Source organism: Triturus cristatus, chromosome 10, assembly GCF_964204655.1.
Source record: "Triturus cristatus chromosome 10, aTriCri1.1, whole genome shotgun sequence".
Lineage (NCBI taxonomy): Eukaryota > Metazoa > Chordata > Amphibia > Caudata > Salamandridae > Triturus > Triturus cristatus.
This window is the reverse complement of record NC_140593.1, coordinates 798,465,053-798,489,049: the sequence shown is the minus strand read 5'-3', so window position 1 is coordinate 798,489,049 and position 23,997 is coordinate 798,465,053. Positions and strand designations below refer to the sequence as shown.

General features: G+C 46.6%; 1 protein-coding gene across 3 annotated transcripts in view; it reads left to right on the top strand.

The window, feature by feature from the left end:
• The window catches only part of ABAT (4-aminobutyrate aminotransferase), a 499,792-nt gene that overhangs the window by 460,226 nt on the left and 15,569 nt on the right, over positions 1-23,997 (top strand). The gene's annotated exons all lie outside the window — the stretch shown is intronic.

The following is a 23,997-nucleotide window of genomic DNA, read 5'->3' as shown; positions in this document are numbered from 1 at the left end:
CCGATCTTCCAAATACAGAGTTGACCTTAGCAAGGTCAGACTTATAACAATATGACAGCAGCAAACTTTTAACTGTCAGAGTCATCCTGCCTGCTTGATAGGTAGATGTGGTATAGAAAGCAAAGGGTTAGTGCGTTACACCAAAGCTTTCACAACATCAAATCTACCTATTGGAAAACAGTGGTAGATCAAAGGTTTTTAAGCGATGCCCTGGATCCTGTTTTATAGATTTTGCTTAGCTTATGGTTTATGTCTGCAAGAGGTACTGATGTGTTAGGAAATTTACCAGATCAATGCTATGTATATATTCAACAGATAAAGAGCATTCAGTCTCAAATTTGAGAGTCAGGTGGAGGTACCTCGGAGAGGGCTGAGAATCTTGGGCACCCTTTTGATGGTTTTACCCGAAGACTTTATGTAAGGGTATAATTCACCTGTAACCTTAAGTGAGAGTAACTGAAACAAATACTAACTTACAGGAAAAAATACAAAATCAGCTATGCAAATAGTCAAATGTTATTAACTATATACCACTTGACAGTGTACAGTGAAAATAGGAAATGCCAGGTACCACATAACATAATAAATTTTATGTTTTTACTATAATTCAGACACCTGGCAATTACACCTGTTAAAATATCTGAAAAAAGATCAAACAAAAACATGATTGCGGTGTACAAGATTCTGAAACCAGAACAAGAGAAAAGAAGGAAAACATACATATGTGAAGGTGAACAGTAGGCACAATGTTATTGAGAGCAACAGAGAACAATGGAAAGAATGTAATATCAAATGTTTCAATTAGAATGGACCTAGGTTTGACCAAGGTAAATATTTTCGGTCATGTAGGGCGAAGTGTTTGTTTTTTCAAAGTCAGAACTGTGGACGACGACATACATGGATGGACTGGATGTTATTCATGTGTCTTAGTTGTCACTTCATATGATCTTCTCTCTCAGCTTATAGATGGAGAGATACATTATGGTCTACTAAGAAGGGGGATTGCTTGTAAGAGAAACAAAGCCTAAATTCTGGGTTGCCTTTCCCTGTGGCACTCACCAGTTTTGTTTCAAATGTAGCAGTTTTATAATAGATTTAAAATAATGTTGAAAATATTTTTTGTAGTTTTAATATGCTTTATTTATTCTTTTGTAATACTCATTTACTTCAAATATATACTTAAATATATACTTCTTGAGTAGTCCATTAAACAGAAAATTATGTTCCAGTGACAATTGACAACACTATACCTTCATCAGGAGGAATCTGATTTAGAACAAAGAAAAACACTAATGAAAACGTATATATTTATTTCACCTACCAATTTCCCACAAAAAAAATGTTCAGTACACTTGTGGTGCACATATGCTTCCAACCACGGCACATTAGAAGGCCGGGTTCTCTTGTTTTCAAGTATTTAAATGGAAAGTTAGGTGGGTGGGAAAGCTGCTAGTCATTGAAAAATGAGGCTGCTGGAATATGTTGCCCTCTTGTGTTGGGCACTTCACCATGAGCAGATGTTTGCTATTTTCATGCGGTCCAGAAAAACATTTTCTGCAATAAGACTGAGTCTTTGCTGAAGTAGGATATAGGGTGGATAAAGGCCATCAGATTGATGCCACATGGTCACAAACTGTCCAATCTCTATTTCAAGTGGGAATTCGATCAGTGCTGTAGACACCCCAAAGGTATAGTCAACAGCCTAGCCATCTAAATGCCTAAGGAGATGTACTTTGAGATCAACATGATGAAGGGCTCTCTCCTTAAGGAACTTCTGGAACTTAGTTAATTGCATAATCTGGCAGGGCTCGTTCTGATCAGCCAGCGGTGGAGGTTTGGGCTGCAAAAGAAGGTTGAAAAGACTCTTCAGGTTTCTTCACATCTATTCTTTGGGATTGCGCCCCTCAGTACCAGTACTGTGCAAATAAACTGAGAAAGCGTCGGTGCCACGGTATGAACAGGCCGGCAGCACTTAAGGATATTCTGAAGTATTTCTTTTAAGCTTTAAGCTTCTAAGTAATTTAGACAGATCATTGGCAGTGGATCCTGTCACTTAAACCATCTAAGGATCTTAGTCCTTTTCTAAGGCAAAGATAAATCCACTTATGATGCTACTCACTCCCAAAGTCAGGTAGTACTTGCCAGACAACAGACTCATTTCCAGGTGCTTTGTAGGGTTCAGATGCAAAGAGATCCACAGTCTAGCAGGATAGACTCATCACTTGATAGACTTTCGAAGAATTCAGCATGCAGCTTGCTGGAATTTAGCAGGCAGTCTCTATGAATGTTAGTGTACTCCCATGTGAACCTGCATTCTAAGGTCGACTCATTTTGTCCTGAATTCATCTTAGGCCTTCTCTGGTTTCTGAAAAGTTCTTGGTACAAGAAACTAATCAGATCGCAAGACAATTCAGTAAGGTGGGACATAATGTAGTACTAGATAGGGTAATCACTTATTCTGGTTGTTGAGATTTTCAAGTTCTTTAAAGAGTCAGAAGAAAACTTTGCTAACTGTGCTACCCTCCCATATTAGCTACAGAGTGTGAATAAGGAATGCCACGATTTGCTTTACCGTGCTCCAAATCGCAGACCCCTTTGATGCCTAGTCAATATAGCAACTGAAAGGCATTTTTGAGAAAATGCTGTCTACTCCTTTCGTCTACCTACACGTTTGACCAAAGAACTTGACACCTGAGTACTCTAGGGTTACAAGTAGAAAATTCCACTATGTCAGATATAATCTTTAAGGAATCTAATTAATGAGTCTGTACTATACTAAGTGTGGCACCAATCTACCCACTATTGAATGTAATTATTCTGTCTTTCATAAAAAAGCTTTGACATCTTCCGGGTATCTCATAGCGGGTAAGATGTCATCCCAAATACTTTTCTACATATTAATATATAAATGTTACTGGAAGATTGGCAACACATTTTGATTGAACCAAACTTCTTTTCAGGAGTGTTTTATAAAAATCGCAAATTAAATTGGAAGCTATATTAAAAAGTTCATCAGTGTGCCATGTTGGTCCAACTATTCCAAATATGTGCAGTGTGTAAGATATGATATGGAAATGTTGTAACTTTCAGAGAATTGTTCAACTAACCGTGTATACTTTTGGGCTCACGCTGAAGTATGGCCAGCAAACGGTGTCTCCCTATAAACAGACATCAAAGCTTCACTGCAATATGGCATTTTGGAACACTACTCAGTAAGACTTGGTTGTTCAAACATAATGCCAAAGTCAGCATTCAGAATGGTCAGAAATGCCCACCAACAATGGATTAACATCAGAAAGAGATCGAAAACTGATCATGATTTACTAGATTTGGCCTGCATGACTTCAACTGGTCCTGTGCTCTAGGATGTGTCCCAATTTCTCAACATATCAGTAGAGCTAATTGGGAGGGAACTAGAGACATCACTGCTGGATCTCACATGTAGACTCCTGCTAGACGTTATTATATTGGTGTCCCAAAATGTGGGACCCTTTGTAGGAAAATGGGAATGCATAATTTGTCCCTTGGGTGTGCCTATGTATTTACACAACCAATGATCCCTGAAAAAGGTTTTGCAATGTTCTACTTTAGTTGGGTGGTCTGTTGAAGACACACATGAGGCCTCGGGCACACAAGCATTTCATTGCCACTTACACAACCCTCTATGTTACTGTACTTGGCACATCATGATAGATGACTGTTGCACTGCACTCCATGTCCCTAGTAACCATCTGCCTGGACAGGGAATGTAATTAGTCGAGGTATAAACAAAGAGGATTCCCACGACCTATTTAACAACTAAAACATTTTTGGTGTTATCAGCTAGACAAGCCACATACATTTCTGCCTATTAATCAAATCAATTAGGAGTCAATTATACTCTGCAAATGAGCTAACTTAATCATGCCTAAAATAAAAAATAGAGAAAATTGTAAGTAAAATGTGGGTGATGTAATTTATGTAAGTATTTATGTGTTTTTTTTAAAGTATTATGGACAATAATGTTAGTGCTTATTGCTTTGATGTAGTCCAATCCAAAAGTAAAACGTTGAGGTGGTAATTTGCATCTAGGGCATTCAAGAAGCTAGACCTCATTATTTAGTAACCCAAAAAAGAAACTTTAGACTGCATCTGGAAATTCGTCAATTTCAGAACTTCTGTTGCAAATATTTTTCACCCGTTAAGTTCACCAGAATTCTTTGCTTTTTGTTGATCACCTGGTTTTTGGAACTTTGCTTTGGGTGAGTCTCACTAACTTAGTCTCACTAATGGTAATTTCACAGTAATTGCACAAAATGGTTTTACCAGCAGTTTCACATTTCAAGATAAGCCCCCTGCAGCACAGCTAAGATAGGGGGCAGTAGGCTGGTTACATGTGAACAAGCATGTGTGCATGTGTGTGAGCTGCACATACGAGATTGCTGCTGTGTGCAGCCTGGTAATAGAGCGCAGGTAGCCTCATGCAGAAGGGCAACCTGCAAAGATAGGTCCTGACCTGGGTATGCCTAAAAACAATTGTGGGCATTAATAGATAGGTAGCCGCCATCTAACCTGCTCTGCTCTGCTGAGGGGGAGAAGTGCCTGTCTCTACGTGGCTCCACTAAGGGACTCCAAATCCTGCCAAGGGCGGGTCCACGCCGGTTATCGCCTGAAAGAGGCTGGGCTGGGCCACCCCTCTAACGTCCTTTACTTCAGCATTCATTTGCCCATAGAATGTTGAAGCGAAAGGCAATGCCTTCTGAACCGGCAGGAGAAATTATTAATACCCTTTCTATTGAGAGCGGCGGATGTGCTCTCTAATTGAGCTTACGGAGCGTCGCCTCTCCTTGGAAGACGTAAGATATATTGTCGTTGTGTCTGTCCCTATTGTCTCTACCAGAGTGGATGTGTTAGAAGGTCTGGTTGCTCAGAATTTACCAGCCAGCACGTTGCCCTTGACTGAGATCTCTAACACTGTTGGGCTAGATAGGAGCCCTATAGAGGAGCCACCATGTAAGAGAAAAAGAGGGAAGGCTAAGAAAACTGTAATATCTAAGTCAAGTAAAATATCAAAAGCATCTACCACTACCCCTTTAGATGTGCCATCAGCCACGCCACTGTGTGCACACTCCGATATTCTATCTAGCACACACCCACTAAGCCAAGGAGACAATCTATGTCAGAAAATGGAACATATTCTAACGTCACTTCTTCACCCGCTACTGAGCAAACTAGACAAAATAGAGGAGAGATTAAATCAATTATCCAACTTTGAATTGGCTTGTGATTGAATGGGGAGGGCACAAAATGGAAACTTATTACAGTCTTACCTACCTTATCTAACTTCTGGTGGTTCTAATCATACCTCTGCTGCTGTTCCTGCTTCACATTTAAGGGCTGAATCACAATCATCGCAACCCCCACCTAACGAGACACTGGACGATCTGATAGACAATCAAAGACACTTTGGAGATGTGATTACTGGAGGAATTTCATCAAGGGCCCACCTCACCCCACAGATTTCCTCCCCTACAAAACTTGGGTCGTTAAATATCTCCAGAGTGGGGAGGTCATCAGTTCCTAGTATTGTAGACGGTAGTAATGGATGGGAAGCTAGGGGGATAGCTACCGACCGAAGGCCATGGTCCTATCAATATTGAAAGGGCTGAGGTATTAGGCAAAAGCCGGATTTACCTCCAGCAGCATGCCCTTTTGTAATTATTTTAGCCAACACTCCTGTGTTGCTACCAGATCAACAAGAATCAACGACTCAGCTGAAGGATAAATCTTTACATTGGTTGTCTAAATTTTATAAGGGCAGACAAACTCTACAACCATATTATTATGGCTAGACGAGTGAAGTGAGTTGGTAATGGCCCAAAGTCCCTGGGGGGGACTGCATAGTCGTAAACCTGAATAGTCAATGATTGGTTGAGTATTTATTGAGCATACTTGCTAACACTTCACATTTCAATAATCAGATTTTTGCATTACCACTAGACTTTTTCTATAAATCCCAAAGGCCCAACGTAAGTTTGCAACCTAGAGTTAACCCCCCACACCTCCCATTATTTTAATTCCCACTACGATGTAACAAATCATTCATTGGCCATTAGAAATAGATTTGCAGTTCTGAGTGACTGTTAGAAATGGGATTTTTGGTAGGTTAGGGCATGTGCCAAAGCCAGGCCGAAACCACCACTCTAGTTAGGATAAGGGAGTTACACTCCTAAAATAACCCCTGCTCAACCCCTTAGTAGCTTGGCACGAGCAGTCAGGCTTATCTTGGAGGCAGTGTGTAAAGCATTTGTACATAAGCAACAGTAATACAATGTAAGCACTACAGAAGGACACCACACCAGTTTAGAAAAATATCCAATATTTTTATATACTTAAGACAAGACCAAAAACGATAAAAATCCACAATACAGTACTTAAAAATCTTCAGTTATCAAAATATGCCTGAAAAACAGTTCCTTGATGTCGATAGCTCCGTCCGGGGCTATCACGGCGTTGTGAACAAACAAATCTAAATAGTTCTGGCTGACCACGGCATCGCGGGCCAGCTATGGTTTCGGGAAGACCCGCAAACAGTACCTTTTAGAAATGCAGGGCGTTGGCGACCTCTCGTTGAGCTTCCGAAAGCACGGCGTCTGCAGGCATCTGTTCCAGAGGTCGGTGCAGGATTCGTCGGGCCCTCAAAGTCACACGCGTTGCAGATCGATCTCCTCTCTGTTGGATTCAGGAGCGCTGGCATCGGGTGCTGCAGTGCGAAGTGCAGTGGTGCGGTGTGCGGTGCCCTCATGTCGCGGTGCGAGCAGCGGCTCTGTGGCGGCATCAGATGGCGTCATCAGTGAGACCAGGGTCACGGTGCGAGATGAATGCGGTGCTCGCCGCGGTGCTGGCAGGTCACAGTGCAAGCAGCGTTGTCGTCGTTGCTGAAGCGCTGTTGTCGGCTGCCGAACTGGAGTCGATGGCGCCGCCGTAGGTAGGTCACGGCTGCGGTGTCGGAGGAGGGCAGTGCGTCATGTAACTTTATGAGCAGTGCCCTTGAACCACGGTGCAAGCAGCGGCGTAGATATCGGCATGGAGCATCGTCGTCTGGGATACTAAGGGGTCGTTGTGAAGCGAGGTGGTGCGGAGTGCGGTGCCCACAAGTCGCCGTGCGAGCAGCAGCTTAGTGGCTGTGTCAGCAAGCATTGTCGGTGAGACCAGGGTCGTTGTGCGGCGTTTCATCGGTGCCTTCAGGACACGGAGTTGGCAGTGGCGTCGTAGACGTCGTTGGGTTGCTTTTCTTCTGCTGCAGCACAAAACCCACAGTCCCCAGTGCTGAGGACAGAAGAGCTTGAAGTCTTTGCTGTTCCTGAGACTTCATGAACAGGGGGCAAGCTCTACCTCTACCTCCTTGGAGAAACTCACAAAAGTAGATTGCAGAAAGTTCAGTCCTTTCACTGTCCAAGACAGAAGCAGCCACTGCAGGCCATCACAGCAAAGCACACAGCAATGTGGTAGTTCATCCTCACAGCTTCTCCAGCTCTTCTTCTTGGCAGTCTTCTTGGTCCAAAAGAGTTCTAAAGTTCAGGGGTCTGGGCCCCAATATTTATATCCTAAAATCCTTTGATCTCTTAGGCAGAGAGTGTCTGTGCCCAGCCAGAACCAGTTCTGCCTTCTCTGGTGTGACTTCCTGGCAGGAGGTGGAGACGACATGGTCAGATGCAGACCAGGCCATTTGAGGTACAAGGAAATCTCCTCCCACTTCCCCCATTGCAGCCCGGGTCTATTCAGCCCTCTCCTGACCCAACTAGACTAACTGGAGCCACTCCTGGTCTCCAGCCTTCTGTCATCCAAAACCCAGACAGGCTATCGACATTCCAGCAGAGGCACACGGGATGACTGAGCAAAAAACACCTACTTTCTAAAAGTGCTATTTTCAAACATAGAATGTAAAAATCACCTTCACTAAAAGATGCATCTTTAGATTCTGATTTCAGGCTTACTAAACTTTATATTCCTCCTAATTTCCAGGGCCAGTTATGTTTATAAGATGGTATAAACAAATTCCCCATTCTGTCCTATGGGGAGCAGGTAGTCTTGCAATAGTGAAAAACAAAATTGGACGTAATCCACTATCAGGACATGCCACACACACAAGGGCATGTCCTACCTTTCACATACACTGCACCGTGCCCACAGGGGTACCTTGGGAAGAAAGCTATGATCAGGCCAATATTGAAGAAACCCACCTTAGACCCATCTGAACCCAAGAAATATCACCCGATTGCTGCTCTGCCCATAGCAGCTAAAATCTTGGAGAAATCAGTAAACAGGGCACTGACGGACTATCTCGATACCCACAATTTGCTAGACTCCACGCAGCATGGCTTCCGGTCACAGCATTCCACGGAATCAGCTCTGCTCGTGGCAGTCGAGGAGATCCGAGGAATAGTGGACAGCGGGGGTAGGGCTATTCTCGTTCTGCTGGATCTTTCAGCAGCTTTTGACACCGTGAATCACACGGTGTTAATACAGAGACTACAGGAGGTCGGTATTGAGGGCCCAGCTCTGTCCCTTCTCTCATCGTTTCTGGAGGGCAGGGAGCAGAGCCTATATTGGGATGGCTTTCAGTCCGACAGTTTCCATCTTCCCTGTGGGGTTCCTCAGGGATCAGCATTGTCACCTACGTTGTTTAACATCTATGTCACCCCCTTGGCCAGACTCCTCAGGAAACATGTTTTTGCCCTAGTGTCCTATGCGGATGATTCCCAGCTTATAATCGCTACGGCCAATCAGTCAGATGATGCAGCCGCTAGATTTCATACGTGTCTTCTGGAAATCATGACCTGGATGAACCATAGCTTCCTGAAGATCAACACAGACAAAACAGAGATCATTGAGTTTGGTCAGTGGCAATCCCTGTGGAACGACTCCTGGTGGCCCCCGAAGGCTGGCAAATGCCCCCGCCCAGTGTCCAAGGTGAGAAACCTTGGTGTTCTGTTCGACAGTCAGCTAAATTTCTCGGCCCAGGTGAATAGCTTTACCTCGTCATGCTTTTTCCTAATTAGGACTTTGAGAAAGATCTTCCCTTTTATTGCGCAGAAACTACGAAAGGCAGTGGTGGTGGCCCTTCTGCTGTCTAAGCTTGACTACTGTAATGCCCTACTATTGGGCATAAACAAGGCCCAGCTGAGTAGGTTACAGTCATCACAGAATGCCGCCGCGAGACTGCTTCTGAACATTCCTAGAGACCAATCCATCTCGGAGGGAATTAGAGCCCTACACTGGCTTCCTGTACAACAACGTGTGGAATTTAAGGCGTTATTCCTGGTTCACAAAGCTATCTTCGGGGAAGGAGCTAAATATCCCAAAAAATGCTGATCCCCTATACTCCTGGTCGTGCCCTAAGATCTAGTACCTTGGGCCTGCTTCAGGTGAACAGGACTAGGAGAGTTAGATGGGGTGGAAGAACCTTCTCAAACTGTGCCGCGAAGCTTTGGAACAAGCTGCCCTTTTCCTTGAGATCTTTGCCAAATCATCAATCCTTCAGGAAGGTCCTGAAGACTTGGCTGTTTGCTTCAATGTAGCCCCTGCATAAGACTGAAACACCTCCACATTTACCAGCGCCAAGACACTACGGCAATCGAGCGCTTTAAAAACCTATATCCTATCCTATCCTATCCTTGGGCCTACCTTAGGGGTGGCTGACATGTAAAATCAAAGGGAAGGTGAGGGACTGGCAAGTGTGTGCACTGGCCAAGTCGACATGGCAGTTCCAAACTGCACGCAGTGCAATGGTGGGTCTGAGGTACCTTTTCCGGGCTACTCACGTGGGTGGCACAATCAGTGCTGCAGGCCCGCTAGTAGCATTTGATTTACAGGCCCGGGCGCACTCAGTGCACTTTACTAGGGACTAACAAGTAAATCAGATATCCAATCATGGAAACACCAATCCATAACACAATTTACCACAGGAGCACTTGCACTTTACCACTGATCAGCAGTGAGAAAGTGCGCAGAAACACTATGCTAGCAAAAACAGAGTCAAAACCGGGAGGTCAGAAGGCAAAAACTCAGGGGGAAAACGCCAAAAGATGCCAAGTCTAACAGTGACCTTGAAGTATGCGATTGACTACCTTCACTATCTGATCTTTCCATTGACTCTCTTGGCTCACAAAATATATCCCCTAGTCAGGAAAATAGTGTTAGATTGAGAGTCCCTCCAGAAACCCCAAAAATAATCTCATGGAATATAGAGGGCTACAATCGGGGAAAAAAGCTCTGATTGGTTATCCTTTGTATCGAATTTTGATATCCTTTGCTTCCAAGAAACATGGGAATCTAATCAGATTGCTCTTGATGGGTACTGCACCTTTCAGACAAATGCAGCCCCTTCTACAGCTGGCCGCTCAAGCGGAGGAATTGTTACTTTAATAGACAATACAGCTAGGATCAAGATAATCACTTTTTTAAATATTTCACCTAGCTATCATATTCTTTTATGTAAGGGCTGTAATGGGAGGGACTGCATTGTGATCAATTTGTATAACAATAATTTTGAAGGTAAGATGGAATTTGTACTGGATTTAATTGAAAAGGATATTGGTGATCTTACAAAATCCCTTCTCAAACCCTTTGACATAACCTGTTTGGGTGACTCCAATGCCCATAGTTGCAGCAGGGCTGATTCTATAGCTTGTGGCCTGACTAATGATCATGGGGATTTTGTCCACCACGTTGGCATAATGACTACAGCAAAGCTTTAAACAGACAACTCATAATTAATAATCTTGAGTTAATAAATCCAGTGGACACCAAAACGGGTCAACCTGTCCCTACATATTCCTCTCGGCTATGCAGTTCTACGATTGACTATATTTTGGTTTCTGAATCCATAAGAGTCAAGTTTTCTCATAACGATACTAAATTCCTTGCTTTTAGTAACCACGCAGTTATTACATTTAAGATGGAGTGGGGTCATGGTAGAGACTGAATAGAAGTAGAATGATAAAACCTTCCATCGAAGGGAAAAATGGGGTTGTATTGAAATGGGGCTAGATTGATACCGCTTTGCTTATGCATATAGTTGTCACAAAGACGCTCCATGAAATTTCTACTTGTCAGGATCCAAATCCTCATAATATGGAAATTCCATTAGCCTTCGAAAAGATCCTAGGTGCAATTCATAGTAATTTCTCTTGGCCGAGTGCTCGGCAGGCTCACAGAGAGGTATGTTGGTTTGACAAGGCCTGTAGTAAGGCTCTAAAGAACCTTCATTCTGCTCTCAAAGCAAAACCGAGTAACCAGGTCTTGGTGAAAATGTCATGCCTCTCTTATAAAGAAGCTAGTGTTAACAGTATTCTAAAGCAAGAAGCATGGGATCGGTTACAACAAGCAGCAATAACAAGGAGGAACGAGAGCCTACTTTGAACTTGAATGTGAGTGAGGAGGCATGGGAAGAAGTTTATGGGAACCCGGGAAGCTAATCTTATGCATCATCTGGTCTTTCATCACCTGCCGTTGACACCTCATTATCACTTAGCTTGGCTGAAATGAGATTTTCCCTTAATCAGTGTGGCACCCAGAAGGCATGAGGTCTAGTTGGAGTCCCCATTGATTTCTTTTTAACTGACCAGGTGCTATGGGCCCCATTACTAACCAATGTTTTTAATGTTCTAGCCCAAACAGGAGTTCCCCCTTCTTGGAAAAAGACTGTCATCATTCCAATATATAACAAGCATTGGCATAGCCAATAGGTCTCGCCTTTGGGACCTTATAAGTGTTTAGCCATGCAACAGTTGATGTTGTCGCACCAAGGATATTGTGCTGGATAACTAAATACTTATAAGGTCCCAAAAGCGAGACCTATTGGCTATGTCAATGCTTGTTTTATTTTGAGAGCGAGAGTACTGGCACCTCTCAAGAGAGACGTAATACTTCTATTTGGACAGTGCCTGTACTTATCAAAAACAAGTAGGTACTCTGGTACAGAGTACCTGCACTTCTATTTTTTCATTTCCAGCACTGGTTGTAACCCTGACGACAGCCCTTTACCAAAATGTGATTGTGGCTACATTATACAGTGCACACATGCAGCGTACAACGCAAGCATTTCAGCACATGTCAATTGTTGCTCATGCTACAGTAATGAAATGTTCTCTGTAAAGCGCTGCTCCTTTGAGTGTAAAGTGCGCTGCATGTGCGTTTCCAGCACTGGTTGTAACCCCGACGACCGCCCTTTTCCAAAATGTGATTGTGGCTACATTGTACAGCGCACACACGCAGCGTACAACGCAAGCATTTCAGGACATGTCGGTTGTTGTTCGTGCTAAAGTAATAAAATGTTCTCTGTAAAGCGCTGCTCCTTTGAGTGTAAAGTGCGCTGCATGTGTGTCTCCCACCTTATTCCATTCTTTGGCCTCTCTCTCTCTCTATACCTTAGGATTTCACTGCTCTTACCAAGGAGCTGAACCTGTGTCACGAGCAGTTTAAGATGCCTGTACTCTAGAGTAACCTTTATGCTGGAATTTATTTACCCATACCATGGCTTCATTCTGCTTGTAAAGTTTACCGAATATTACACTAAACGCTACCAAGGTTCTTTCGCCACAGTTGGCTAATGGCATTAATTGATTGTAAAATTAAGGCCCTGTGAAAACCCCAAAACATATGCCTGCCTAATCCAGTCCTCATCCCTCGGCCGAAACCGGCTCATGTCCCCCGCTTAGCCTCAAGTACAACCACTGGATGTCCTCATATTGGGACCCAGCAGCCCCATGAATCGGACTTATGCCGAACCCGGAACCGAACCAGGGACCTTTGGATCTTCAGTCTACCGCTCTCCCACTGAGCTACAACTTTTCACCCCTGAGGACACTAAAGCATTGCCACCGTGCTCAGCCCCCGCTCAACAGAAGACCCCCTTGCAAATCCCCACAGGCGGAGGTGCTTGAACCTCCATTGGTGACCAGCCATACAGCCTCTGAGCCACATCTCCACCTCAGCCTGCAAAACAATACCCATGCGTCCCATCCACTCGAGAACGCGGTGACCATGCAACATAACGGACACCACGCAACATAGGATATACAGGGGACAACACACTGCTGACGCCAGACCACTACCTCTGGAAGGTCCGGGAACTTGAACGCCCCCCTGGTGAGCTCCAACCACGCTGGGGGGCCAGGGCAAGCGTGCGGCCCCCACGAGGCACTGCCCAGGGGGCCCAGGATGTGAGCAGCAGCCAGGTTTGGCACTCCATTGTGCTTAAAATTAAATGCCGCTTAGCGGCCACCAGTGTGCACAGATTTCACCAGCCCCTCCCAATCTGAGGGACGGGTGGGATGCCGCCCTTGCCCGAAACCACAAGTGCTATCCTAGGTACTGGTTGCACTCCAGCAGGGTGCAGGCAGACTCGCTCCCTGTCGGCGATGCATAGGATGCAGGATGGGAGGGCCGGGCATTCGGAGTTGTAAGTCCGGATGCTTCCGCTCTGACCCGCACAACTAAATGAGATGGGGGGGGGAGCCGGGGACCCGACAGTAGACCAAACCACCCAGCAGGGGCCGATTCAAACAAAGGCATAACTTCCTGGGAGGAGTCAGTGTGGTGGTGAGAACACAGTAAAGCCCCCTGACATTGCGGCCGCCCAGTATGCCCGCAGAGGGAGGAATCTGGCCAGATGTGAACAACACGAGGGTGAGTCACAAGGAGATCACAGGGCTGGCTGATGAGGCGTGCGCCGCGCTGCTCGGAGATCAAAGGCCCGCGCGCTGGGGGAGGGCGCCTGCCTGGGAGGCCGTACTGCTGGGAGATCAAGTGGCTGCTGTGCGAAGGAAAGAGGCGCGACAAGGACAGGGTCAGTACATTTGTGAAAACAAAAAAAACAAGCCCGCGAGTGGTGCGCGTGTGCGCTGCAAGGAATGTAAGGAATGTGGCTGCCACGTTGCGCACCAATGCTCACACCCGCAAGCAAAACGCTGTGGGAGTCAACATTTGCAAAAGAGGTGGGACATGTGCCCGCCTTTACCCATTTGCAGCCTCCCATTTCAAATTGACACAGTGAACAACCAACCAAATGCGTGGGGGGGAGTCAGACCCACACAGAAAAGTTGAGAGTGATTACATGAAGCCTCCCATAGGGCAGCGCATGCGCACTGCGCTAGGCTCGACCTAAAAAGGGGGACAAGGTTATCCCAAAACACTATAGACCTATATCACTTTTGGATAGCACAGCAAAATTAATGGGTTGTTTACTCCTGAACAGGCTTGAAACTTAGCCTCAGGAAAAGAACATATTGTTTCATGTTCAGTATGGTTTTGTAAAGGGAAAGGGCACAGTTGATCAGTGTTTTAACTTAAAGGTATTAATCGCAAAGTATACAGTGGCTAGGGAAGGCCATCTCTATATGGAATTTATGGACTTATTAGCCACCTTTGATCGTGTGGTCCATGGAAAACATTGGTCATTAATTGAAGGCATGGGCATAGATGGGTCTATAATTAACTTAATTCGTGAGATGTATTCAGCTGCTTCAGCGTGTGTCCATTACAGGAGACAGGGTGAATGTACAAGACACTTTGGGATCACCCATGGCGTGAGACAAGGGTGTGTTCATGTTCCCTTTTTATTTTCTTTATTTACTAAAGCTGTGTAAGCTGATTTGATTGGGTCCTCGCAAGACTTCCCTTTTGTTGGTTCATCTCCTGTCCCAATACTCCTATATGCGGACGATGCGGTGTTACTGGTGCGGATCAGTAATGCATTGCAGCGCCTAATAGAAACTAAGTTTATGCATAACTTGGATCTCAGGGTAAAGAATCCAAGTCATATGTGTTAGTGGCAGGACCCAGACTTAAAAAACAACCAAGATTAACTATTGAAGGGAGAAAATTGGAGGTGGTTGACACCTTTTCCTATCTAGGAATACTTTTTAATAAAAAGAACACATGGCAAAACATGGTGCGAACAGAGGTCTCCTAATGGAAAGAAGTATAGGAGCCCTGTTTGGATTCATAAAGAAGCTTGGTTCTAAACCGATAGAAACAGTAAAAAAGATCTATGAGGCAAAATCAATATCTGTTGCCACGTATGGGGAAGTTGTATGAGGAATAGCTAATATATATACTCTCCAATGAATTAAGGAAAGCTGTTTATAAAGGTTAGCTGATGTCCCTATTCCTGTTCCACCTACAACTGTCATTCTGAACTGGATGTACTTTATTTCTCAGATAAGATTAGTTCTGCTCCGATTCTCTTATGGCATTCAATCTGGAAAAGGGAATCACTAAAGCTAACTCAAGAAATTTTGCAGGACTGCTTAACCTTAGATGGTATACGTAAGGTAAATCAGCTTCAATATGTTAAGAACACCCTATATTCTATTGATGTGGGCAAATTATTTGACAAACCATTACCATGCTCATCTGTTTCTAAAGCTGAATTAAAAGAGTTAATAACAGGAAAATTAAAGAGAGATAGATGGGATTCCAATTTTATACAATACAACCCAACGCCCGGAATAAACAATATCATTTGTCACAAGGTCCCAATAGAGATACCTGTGGCTGAGGTTTTGTCTAAAATGTATTCCTTTTATGTTGGCGTTTCCTTCTAACTCTTACTCTGCAGATGCCCTTTCAGCTTGCCCATGTGATGAACATTCCTGACAAGGGGAGCTTCATTCGTTATTCTTTTGCAGATGTATGCTGAGGAAAGAAAAATACATATTTTGCCTCTCATGCATAGCCTTAAATTTAGACAATGCTGTCCTGCCCTTTACTGTTTACAGTCATTACCTGATCCATTCATATGGTACTGTCTGGCCTTGTTTTTACAGTGTGCTATAAAAACGAGAAAGCACCTTTTGTAACTCTAAATACTTTGATAGTAATACAAGATTTTGTTTTATATACACATTTTATATTTCTTTTAATCAAGTTATACTTTAGTATGTAATTTTAACATGCATTTTTATGAAATTGTGCACAAGTTTGTATTTTAAAGTATTAGGACTCAAATAATGTATGTTCGAGGCACGTGTGTGCTGTAGATACACATGCTTTGCATACTCCTGCCATCTAGTGTTGGGTCTGGATGTTTGCATGTTGTTTTTCTTCAAAGGAATCTTTCCTAGTCAAGAGGTAAGGTGACTCCTCCTTTCGGTGATAGTGCGTATGGTCATCGAATCCATTGTTAGATTGTTTTTTTCCGCCATCGGGTTTTGACGTGTATTGCTGTGCTCCGGTTTGAAACCGTTCTTCGGGGCTCCCCTCGATGCGCAATCCTCTCTACCCTCAACGGTATTGTTTTGTACGTGTTTCCCACTTCTCCACGTATCGTTTTGGTAAACAAAACCTACTTTAGATCGGAAAGCTTCGTGGACGGCCTTCGGGCCTAACCGCGTCAGATCAGCTTTCCGACAATGGACCGGACACCGTTCAAATTCTGCCTTCAGTGCCACATGAAGTATACGCGCACTGATTCTCACAGGGTGTGTAACTTGTGCTGGTCTCCGGAGCACAAAGAAAAAGACTGCAACGCTTGCAGATCGTTTCGATCGAAGAAAACTCTGCAATATTTGGGCTCGATGTTGAGAGATGCAGCATCAGAGCATCGAAGACACGCTGGACATCTTTGGTGAAGATTCCATTCAAGAAGACGTTTAGGCATCAGCAGCAGAGGAGGAAGAAGCCTTCTCCTTGCAGAACTCCGAATCGGAGCTCGAGATTGACCAGGACACCGAAGAACTGTCGCAGGGACAAGGTGACGTGAGTACAGAAGACCCCTTGTCCCTTCAAAACACTCCCACAAAGCACACAACTTCGGCACCCCCTCTAACCTTCTGGCCAAGGTCGGCACCAAGACGACGTTTCCGACGCCCTGCCTCCAGGCCCCACTCCAAAACAGCCAATCAAGCCTTCCAGCTCGTTACTGAGTCGGCAAAAGTCCTTGTCGGAACCGAAGCCCTCCGGTTCCAAACAGAAATCCAGCTCGGAGCCGAAATCCTCCATGCCGAAAGCCAAGCAGCTTTCAAGGCCAAAATCTTCCGTACCGAAAGGCCAGCACACACCGGCACCGAAAGCACCGGTGTTGAAACTGAAAGATGTTACTTCGGATCCGAATTTAGACTTTGTTCCACCAAAAACGGATCCTAAGCAAAAGAGACTATATATTAACCCCGAGACTGGTCATATTCATACCAAGCTGCCTCAAAACATAAGCTTCCTGATGAGGACACTCCTTGCAACACCCTTTAAAGAGGAAATCTGTTGCTACTTGTCCTTTTCATCTACCACCATCATCCCCTCTGCCACCTCCTTCTCCACCTTTAAATCCTTTGCAAATCACACCTCAGGATTCTCCACAATCTCACCATGATGACGATTATGTTGATGATGGGAGGGCACATTTACCAGAAAATACGTGGACGGATTATAGAATTGATCCTCCAGCAGATAATGACCCACTCCTTTACCCAGCCAAGCCATCTCCTCCAGACGACAATGTATTCCACCAGGAACTCATTGCCAGGGCTGCACAATATCATGGGATGGCACTGCACAAAGAATCATTAGAAGAGGATTTTTTGTTTGAGATCTTAGGATCCACACATAGGTCGTCACAGACACTTCCTATGCTTAAGGGAATGATGAGACACGCTGATGAAATTTTTAAGGACCCATTACAAGCACGCATCTTGACTCCTAGGGTTGACAAGAAGTATAAAGCCTCCCCAACAGACTCAGTATTTATCAATGGTCAATTGCCACCAGATTCACTGGTAGTGTCTAATGCTTGTAAGCGGGCTAATTCCCAAACATCAGGGGATGCTCCTCCACCAGATAAGGAGTCTAAGTTAATATATGCTTCTGGCAAGCGCATAGCTGCTCACGCTGTAAATCAGTGGCACATTGCAAATACACAGGGACTTCTAGCCAGGTATGACAGGCCACACTAGGATAAAATGGAGCAATTGCTTCAATATCTCCCAGACGAGCATAAAGCTAAAGCACACGATTTAGTAAATGAGGGTAAGCTAATTTCAAATTCCTCCAATAGGTGTGCTCTAGATGCTGCTGGTACTGTGGCTAGAGAGGTCAACACTAGAATTTTGCTGAGGAGACATGCTTGGTTAAGGATCTCTGGGTTTAAGCCCAAGGTCCAACAATCCATCTTAACACACCATTTGACAAGAAACATCTTTTTGGTCCTGAAGTAGATCAGGCATTAAAAAAAAATGAAAAAGGACACTGAAGTGGCCAATTCCATGGTAGCACTCCAGTCTCCTTCAAACAGAGGCTCCTTTCATTGCTCCTTTTATCGAGGGGGGGGGGCGGGGGGGCAGTCATAAACCACATCCTCAGACCAAAATACCTCCACCTACAAAGGTAACAACCAGTCCTCTCCCTCAAGAGGCTTTTTTTGAGGAGGTTATAGTGGGTACACCTTTAAAGGAAGGGGTAAGGGCAACATACTCCGTAACTCCGCTTCCCCTAATAAGCAGTGGCTTGCCCACGCTTCCTCCCAAATATATAACACCTGTCAGGGAAGATTTCAACAATTTCTCCTATTTGGCAATCTATAACAACAGACAAATGGGTGATTGGAATTATCCAACATGGTTATTGCCTGGCGCTTACCAGCAATCCTCCAAACATTCCACCTCACCCTCACAAATTGTCTCCAGAACACCTACAATTGCTTGATTAGGAAGTGCAATCTCTCTTACTGAAAGGAGCTATAGAGCCGGTTCCAACACAATACCAGGGCTCAGGGGTTTACTCTCGGTATTTTCTCATTTACAAAAAGGACGGTTCCCTAATACCTGTTCTGGATCTAAGAGAGTTAAACCATTATATGCTGTCAGACACTTTCACATGGTGACCCTTCAACAGGTACTTCCACTTTTACAGAAGGCAGATTTTATGTCTACTCTACACTCAAGACGCATATTTTCATGTTCCAATTCATCCGGCTCATAGCAAATATCTCAGATTTGTGATAGCAGGCAAGCATTACCAATTCAAAGTACTTCCCTTCTGAGGGACTGCAGCGCCCAGAGTATTTACCAAATATCTAGCAGTAGTCGTGGCTCATCTCAGAAGACAGCATATTCACGTCTTCCCCTATCTAGACGACTAGCTCGTCAAAGCGAGCACTTACCAAAACTGTCTACAATACACACAGATCACAATAGACCTACTTCGTCAACTTGGCTTCACGCTCAATGCACAAAAATCTCACCTGCATCCATCATAGATGCAGTCTTACCTAGGAGCCTTGGACACAGTCAAAGCTCTAACCACTCCCAATGTAGCCAGAATTCACAATATTCAGGCCATCATACTACAGTTTCAGTCCAACCAAGCCTTACCAACCAGAGTGTTCAGGCAACTGCTGGGAATGATGGCATCTTGCATTGCAATTGTACCCCATGCAAGACTTCACATGCGTCACCTACAAGAGTGCTTGGCACTTCAGTGGAATCAGTCGCAGTGTCAATTAACCGATCTAGTGTTGTTAGATGGCCATACCCATCGCTCTCTGCAGTGGTGGACCCTACAAAACTTATCAAAAGGGCGGCCTTACATCAACTCTGTTCCACAGATCATGCTCACAGCAGACGCATCCCTAACAGGTTGGGGTGCTCATCTCCAATATTACACCATACAAGGCCTGTAGAGCAACAAACAGAAAAGCCTTCACATCAACTATCTAGAGCTTCGAGCAGTTTTTCTAGCACTCAAAGCTTTTCAAACTCCTATAGGCAAAACTGTCCTAGTCTTAACAGACAACATGACAGAAATGTATTATGTGCAAAAGGGGGGGGCACACTCTCTCCAACTATCAAGAATCATTAAGCCATTTGGAATTGAGCGACCCATCACAAGATTTATCTTCTGGCAGAACAACCTCCCAGTAGTAAACAATGAAATTTTCGACCTTCTTAGCAGAAGACAAATTCACAAGTGGAAACTTTACCCCCATGTTCTCCTTCCCTGCTTGCAACAATGGGGATTGTTCGCCACAGCAAAAAATGCAAAATGCCCAAGCTTCGGCTCCAGATTCCCACACCCGTTCTCAAAGGGCAATGTCCTATGGATGAACTGGTCAGGGATTTTCTTTTTTTTTTTTTGTTGAAACCGTTTATTACAAGACTCAAAAATATACAAATATGGGCCTACAACCTTCCGGCCGGCCGCTAGCAGTGAAAGGAGCATACGATATACATTTATAAAACACATGGTGCTGCGGCCGAGCATGCACAGGAGGTAACATCATTGAGAGCCACACTGTCCTGACCCCACTATACGGTTCCATTTTAAACTTAAAGAACAACAACTACAAACAAACCCACAAGGCAATCCTCAATTGGAAATAGCAGCACGTGCTCCCCTGGAGGGGGGATCCTAGCCATCCATAGGAATCTCACGAGGGGGGAGAGATCAGAACTAGGGCTGGGTACACCCAATGCCCAGGTACCGGGGGGATGAGTTGGCTAAGGGGACGGGGCCGGCGACGGATCGGGCAATAACGGTGGAGCACAGATTCCCCCGCGGTAGGCGTTCCAGGGGCCCCACACTTTCACCCATGTCGCAGGCTTACCTCTCGCCACATACACCACCTTTTCCCGGAACATGCACCAATCCATATGTTCCTTCCAGGCCGAGACAGTCGGGGGCCTCTGGGATCCCCACAGCTGGGCAATATCACGCTTGGCAACCATATACCCCAGAGTCGCCCACCACGTCTGCGGCACCGAGTAATCGGTAGGCTCCCACACATTCAACAGGCATCTCCTCGCTTCGGGCAACAGCACCACATGCGTGACCACTCGCAGCACCTCATGCACACCACGCCAGAACCCCGCCACCTCCGGGCACTCCCACAAGATATGCAGAAAAGTCCCCAGCGCACCACACCCGCGCTTACACAAGCCGTCCTCAGCGTAGCCCATACGCAGGAGCTTTGGCCCCGTCATGTAGACCCTGTGGAGTATCTTGAGCTGGACGAAGCGAAGGCGAGCCGGTATGGCCACCTCTTTCGGGGAGGCCACCGCGGAGATCCAGTCCTCGTCGTCCAGCTCCAGCCCATCGGCTACCCAAGCCTCACGAAGGGCAATCAACAAGTCTGAGCGGTCGTTGATCAGTTTTTTGTAGATCAGTGAGATCGTGCTGTCAGGGACGTGTCCGTCCAGCACTCTATCCTCCAGGGGGGAACACTCCGGGATGGAGGCAACGTCCGGAAAGACGGAGCCCAGCGCATGTCGGACCTGCAAATACCGAAAGTATTCGCTGCCCTGCAACTGAAATTCCGTCTGCAGCATTTCAAACTTTTTAAATCCTCCCCTCGTCCAGAGATCCCCCACTTTGCTAATGCCTATTAAGTCCCACTGCTCAAAGCCCTTCGAGGTCCACAAGGAGCCCAACCGCTCAGACGCATATAGTGGTGACGCCCGGGTCAGACGGTCCTTCCACCCCATAGCTGCATTGGCCGCGTGCCACACTCGCACCATGACACGCGTGGGCCCCGTTAGGCGAGCGTCGGGCGCGCTAGAATAGAGCGCTCGATAATGGTCACCACCTGGAAGTAGCATCCTATCCATTTCAAACGCCGGGTTTAAGGCTGGCCCATATAGGCCCTGATTAATCGCAGCTAGCTGGGAGGCCCAATAATACCGTTTAATATCCGGGAGGGCTATCCCCCCATCATACCATGGGAGCGTCAGCTTAGCCAGGGCAATACGTGGCCTCCCGTCCCAGAACAGACGGCGCCGCAAACTCTCCACTTCGCGGAAGTAGCGCGCCGGGACGAGGTCCATAGTGTTCTGCAACGCGTACAGGAAACGCGGCAGCGACATCATTTTAAACAATGCCGCCCGGCCGAGCGGCGAAAGCGGCAAACGCCGCCAGCGCGCGACATCCTCTTTCAGACGCTGGAGGGGGGGAAGCAAGTTCCGATCATACCGAGCCTCCGGGTCCAGAGTGATGAAGACACCCAGGTACCTAAATCCCTGCGGGCGACCTGGATCGGACAGCCCCGCGGGAGGATAGGAGCCTCCCCGGAGAGAACATACACACACGATTTAGCCCAGTTGATGACCAGACAGGAGTTACGACCGAATGAATGCAAAACATCAACCAGTACTATGAGTGATTTACGTGGGGAAGCTAGGTACAAGAGGATGTCATCAGCATATAGGGATACGCGGTCCTCATACTCAGGGGTCCAGCGGAGACCACGGATGGAAGGCTCCCACCGCAGCCACTCCGCCAGGGGCTCCAAGGCAAGTGCAAAGAGGAGCGGCGATAAGGGGCAGCCCTGCCGCGTGCCCCGGCCCAGCTCGAACGGAGCTGACACTCTTCCGTTCACCACCACCTGCGCCAATGGGCCCGAATACAGCAATTTGACCCAACTGATGAACCCTGGGCCGAATCCAAACTTCGCAAGCATCGCCCAGATATATGGCCACTCAAGCGTGTCAAACGCCATGGTGGCGTCTAAGGACGCCAAAATGGCCGGCTCCCGTATGAACGGGGCACGTGCGAGCACACCATGCAAACGCCGCAGATTAAGGGCTGTGTTGCGATGGTGAAGAAAGCCCGATTGGTCCTGATGAACCAAGTCGCCCACCACACCGACCAGCCGATTCGCCAGTACCTTGGCGAGAATCTTGGGCTCCGCGTTCAGTAGCGAAATGGGCCGATAGGATGTAACCCGGTCCCGAGGTCTCCCTTCCTTGTGGATGACCACGATTGTAGCCAGACGCTGGTCCAGTGGGAGGGAGCCCACCGAGTGTGCCGCCAGGAACATAGCCCGGAGGTGGGGTGCCAGCGTATCCGGTCGCAACTTGTACAACTCGATAGGGAGACCATTCGGACCCATGGCCTTGCCGGAAGCGACCGAGCGTATGGCGAGGGCGATCTCGTCGGAGGTGGGAGCGGCGTCCAACGACACCCTGTCATCCCCGGAAAGGGACGGCAGCGCGATATCACTGAGCAGGGCACGGGAATCCTCTTCCGAGCAGGGAGACACCGGGGAATACACCCCACGGAAATAATCCGCGAAGCAGGAGACAATTTCTTCTGGCTCAGTTACACACACACCATCCGTTTTCTCAATCAGCGGGACCACACGATTCGCTCTCTCTTTTTTGTCCAACCACGCTATAAGTTTACCAGCCTTATCACCCACATCATACAGTCGCCCCTGTTGCTCTCTACTGAGGCCCCTGGCCGCCTCCGTGACGAGGGCCCTATAGGCCGCTTGCTTGAGTTGGAGGACATGCAATGCTGCATCCGTCACCCCACCTTCTAAATTACCCTCCAACTCTGCTATTTCAGCCTCCATCCGGGTCACCTCCTCCCGCTCGCGCCTCCGTGCGTGGGAAATAAGGGATAGGGCCTCCCCTCGGAGTACTGTCTTGAAGGCCTCCCATAGCGGTACAGCCGAAGGCACAGACCCCACATTCTCATCAAAATATCGCTGAAGGGATTTAATCAATTCAGCGCGAATGGTGGGGTCGCGCAGGTACCAAGGATTGATTGGGACCACCCTACCCTCACCCCTCGGAAAGACATCAAAGTGCAGTAGGAGCGGGGAGTGGTCCGAAATACCCCGTGGCAAATGGCGCACCTCTCCCACCCTCCCAACATAAGCCGCCGGGACAAGGACATAGTCTAGTCGTGAGAGACTACCATGGGCTCCCGAGTGGAAAGTGTACTGCAGCTGCGTGGGGTGTTTTAAACGCCAGCAGTCCACTAATCCAAATGTATCCAAGAGGCCGGGTAGCCACGCCTGTGCCCGGGGGAGGTCCCTAGGGGGGTGACGATCCACAGTCCCAGATACCACCGCATTAAAATCCCCCCCCACTACTAAAAGCCCCCCCGGAAGGCCAAGGAGAAGGCGCCCAAGGTCCGCAAAGGTGGTCGACTGCAGCCCCGGTGGGATGTATACTGACACAAAGACAATCACTTTGCCCTCCAATCTTCCCACCAAGACCGTGTAACGTCCCCTGTCAT